At 39.8% G+C, this 4,548-nt stretch overlaps 1 long non-coding RNA gene across 1 annotated transcript; it reads left to right on the forward strand.

Annotated features, from left to right (window-relative positions):
* Positions 1 to 3,861: 3,861 nt before the first annotated feature.
* On the forward strand, positions 3,862 to 4,331 carry LOC109941589 (uncharacterized). The gene is made up of 2 exons (XR_002264247.2): positions 3,862 to 3,901; positions 3,978 to 4,331. It is a non-coding gene; the product is annotated as an uncharacterized lncRNA (long non-coding RNA).
* Positions 4,332 to 4,548: the final 217 nt, after the last annotated feature.

The following is a 4,548-nucleotide window of genomic DNA, read 5'->3' on the forward strand; positions in this document are numbered from 1 at the left end:
CTCGCCTTCTCGGTAGAGGTGTATGGGATTGGCCGTCTCTTGGCAGATGGGTAACATGACTTGTGGGTAAAGATGTGCAACCTCTGCAGAGTGTAAAACTGGTCACTATACGACGGTTGATCTTTAGCGACCCTTATTTGGGACCAACGGTTGGTCGCTAAAAGTTATAGACCGACGGTTGGTCGCTAAATGCGTTTATAGCGACGGTCTGTGGGTCGCTAAAAGTCTAGAAATTTAACGACTTATGGTTGGTCGCTATAGAGGTAAGTGTGTGACTGATGGTGGGTCGCTATAGGGGTACGTGATTTTTGTGTTTCTTATTTACTCACCAAAGCCCATCTAAAGGCCTACTAAACAAACCAAACCCTATTCCACGCACCAAACACAAGCGCAACCGCCGTCACTGATACTCTCCCTCCCACGCCGTACCTGTCTCCTCCCGACAGCGCCGTCGTCGCCCCCGTCCCTGCAGTCGCCCGTGCTTCGCCCGCTCCACTAGGGCGCCTCGCCCTGGGGGACGGTCTCCGACCACTGGCCTCCCTTCACCGCCGACCACGTGCTCAGTGATGCCTAGGTCATCGGCGCCGAAGTTTGGAGGCCCTGTACGTGCTTCACGTGCGGGTTCTTCAAGAATGCCTCTGTCACTTCCTCCATGGCCGAAGTCTGGGAGCGGCAAGGTACTAGCCCCCTGCCCTTACAACTCCTAGAGCTCTACCCCTCACGCTTACTTTAGGGAGACGAGATGCTTTGCTCGCCTACTGGAGGACATGCTCTGATGGTGTTCCCTCTGCTACCATTTTTAGTTCTTGCTTGTTTCAATCAGGCATATTAGGTTTTGTACTAATCTGCTAGGGTTTTGCTTCACCTACGAGGCAATTTCCTTCTTCTCTGTTTTGGTTGGGGTTGGGTGGGGTTAAGTTTGGTTAAACAATTCCCCTTTTGGATTAGAGGGGACATAGGATAAGTAGCAGCTTCTATAACTGTTGTTATGCAAAAAAAAATTAATCCTATACCAGCAGTAATACACTAATACTACTATACTCTGCTTTGTACTTCTATAATACATAAGAATACAGATAATCAAGTATAAACATAATCCGCCTAATTTTCTCATGGCAGCTTGAATCAACATGAATTGAGGGGTGTGGGGCACTCATAATATGATGGGAAGTAAACTCATGGAAACATGTACGCAGCACATTAGCAAAGCTAGAATGCAACAAATGATGAAGTTTAGAGCTTCAGTGTTTTTTACACTAGTTTCTGAATCTGATTGTACATGCATACCTTTCTTGAAGGCCCAGAGCCTGTTTTGGCTGGAGGATTTTCCAGCTGCCATAGAGAATAATGAAGTAAGTTGGAGAAACACGATTCATGAGCTAACAACAAAAATATACTAGAAAGTAAAAAAAATAGTGGCAAGCTCAAAAAGCAGAATCTGTGGATGTAGTTAAATATTCTGCAATGATAACAAGCCAAATATACAAATCAGCAAAATAATAGGACCACGATACATTAGATGCTATTAAACAAATAAATGTAACCTGTGGATGTAGTTATGTTTATGGATGGATTGGATAGCAAGAATTGTCTCAGCAATGTAGAATCGCGCTACATGTTCAGTCAAGGTATCCTCTCTCATGAGAAGGGTCATGATATCACCACCAGGGAGGTACTCCATAATTAGGTAAAGATACTCGGTGTCTTGGAAAGAATAGTAAAGCTTCACAATGCAGTGACTAGCAACTTACGCCAACAAGTTTCTTTCGGCTCTAACATGTTCCACCTAATAGAGGCAATAATAAAGAACTCCATTAACACAACTCTCAAATAATGGATGGAAATTTTTCTTTTATGGTCATTTTAAAAACATCAGAATAATTTTGATTTTATCGCAAACAATACAGCAGGGCTTTGATTAGTTAATCTTTAAATGGTCTCTTGAAAAACATTAGAGTGATTCTGATAAAAAAATCACCCACTAATAGCAACATTTCATGGGCATGAAAAGGCACTGTCATTTTTATCTGTTGCGTGGTATGCACTGTCAAACTATCTGAATGAAGCTCACTATACTATTACAATGTGTATAATGCTGCTATCCAGCACATACATGTTCTAGCACTCTGCTTCAAGTAATAATTTTCATATAATTTTATTATCATAATAGTTGCCTGCAGCATATGGCCATTACGTCTGGGAAACACGGACGGGGGACTCGCTGAACTCGTTGGGCTGTGGCGAACCTTCGAGACTGGGCGTGCGGAGCAGGGTGTCGGCCATGGCCGTGGACGGGTGCAGGATCGCCATGGCGGGCAGCTCTCCGGAAGGCTGCATGATGCACTACCGTGACTTCGCGACGGCTTCTGCCCCTGTAGTGTCCTTGCCAGGCAAGGAGAAGGAGGTCTCCAGGTTCTAGTGTGTTATTCAAGTAGGTGTGGTCCTTTTAGCTCATCTAATTGGTAATATGTATGCTGTGTTATATTAGATGGTTTTAACTCTACTTTAAGATAAGGTGTTAGTAATATTTGAAGTACTAAGCACATGATAGTTGTAGAAAGCCAAATAGGAGCTAAATTGAATGTATTGTTGTTTAGAGCTACAAGTACAGTTTTAATTGCGTAGCTAATTTAACAAAGTAAGCCATGTTTTCTGTAGAAATGCTATATAGGAAACTTGTAGATAACTTCTTTATCTCACTTGTGTAAAAATTTCATGACCATAAGCTTAGCAGTTTAGAAGTTATGCTTATCTGAAGTTCAGTATCTGAATCTGTCCAGATTTTGTACAGATTTCGAAAATGACCTTGTTTGCCCAAGTTAAACTGAGAATCAGCCCTTAGTAATTATAGAAGAATTGTAGTAATTTTCTTAAGCTTTCTAACAAATTTTAGAGCACCCTTTTTGGTGATCTAGAGATCAAGTTACAGCTGTTGGAAATGTGATGTCTGAATCTGTCAAAAATCTGGACAGCAATGTTTGTTTGTATTAACTGACTTCGATACACATTGAATCACCTTGAGAAGATTATAAATGAATTGTAGATAATTCTATTACCTTTCTAAAAAGTCTAGGATCACCTGAATTGGTTGCCTGAAACTCCAGTTATGGATTTTTTAAGTACGTAGTCGAATTCTGTCCAAATCTGGACATCATTATCGTTTAATACAAATTGACCTTTCTAAGTGTCTAATCTCATGGTGGTGATAATATAAAAGTTATAGAGGACTTCATAAGCTTTTCAGAAAGTCCTAGTTTACTATTTTTGGATGGATATTTTGTGAATTATGAGCAAAACAATTGAATACTGTGCTGCTGTCCAGAAATTCTGCAAGTGTTAAATTGTTGATTTCTGAAGTTACTTTTGTTTGGCTAATTTTCAGATCTGCACCTGCTATGGCTGTAGTGGGTTGAGCTAATTGTATTGGCTAATATAGTGCTAATAATAGTGTTAGTCCGTTGGCATGGTTCTCTAGTCCATGAGCTTAAGACTTGTGTGTAATCTTAGGATTGTTCGATGCTTGAGTTAGATCTATTTAAGTATAAAAGATGCGCTTGTAGTACTTAGTAGTATTTTCACATCTTATGTGCTCATAGGAGTTGTGATGACTTGTTTTAAGTATTTATCCTCTTTAGTATATGATTCAAGTTACTTGGACAAGGTGGTTTAGAGAACGTGATCATTACGCTTGGTTGTGTATCTCAATATAATGTCTGGTTGTGAATGTTTGTGATGTCTTGTTTGAAGTGTTTTCCCCTCTTTAGTATAGGTTATTTATCATTTGCTATTCATGTCCTTACTCATATGCATTACTGTATATCATCTAGGTACGCTAGTTGATCACTTGGACAAGGCATAAGGCTGAAGTTGGTGCATAAGACTGCAACACCGTCTAGTGGAGGTAGATAAGGCATCAAAACTGTATTTTTATTTACAAACGTAGCAACAATATACTAATTTGATGTACCTTTTTCTAGGGTGTTCTGGACAAAGAAAGCTTGTACCTTAAAACAGGAGGATACAAGAAGCTGGAGTGGTTGTCTGAAGGCTTTTGAACTGCTTGAAGCATTAGTGTAGCTTTGGTGCTTTTGTGACTAATCAACTCTGGAGCAGCTAGAGTGATGTAGTTGTGGGCTTTTGAACAATAGCTGGAGTGATATGAAACATTAGTGATGTAGTTGTGGGCTTTTGAACTGCTTCAAGCTGGAGTGATGTCGCTGTGGTGCTTTTGTGACTGATCATCTCTGGAGCTTTTGTGAATGATCTAGCTAGCTATCTGTAAATGATCTAGTTGTGAATGATATTATAATTGTGATTCTTTTGTGAATATATAATTGTGGTGCTTTTGTGTTTATGTGATGGATCTATGACTGTGGTATACTGATTAACTGTGCATGTTTTTATGATTTGTGTATAAAAATCTGTGATTTGTGGTGCTTAATTAAATGCATATTATTATTAATAGCAACTGTAAAAAGGGCAACTTTCTGTTGGTTGCTAAATGTATAGTATGATGACTTACGGTTGGTTGCTAAATCTATAGTACAG

The sequence above is a fragment of the Zea mays genome, chromosome 8 (genome assembly GCF_902167145.1).
Source record: "Zea mays cultivar B73 chromosome 8, Zm-B73-REFERENCE-NAM-5.0, whole genome shotgun sequence".
Taxonomy (NCBI): domain Eukaryota; kingdom Viridiplantae; phylum Streptophyta; class Magnoliopsida; order Poales; family Poaceae; genus Zea; species Zea mays.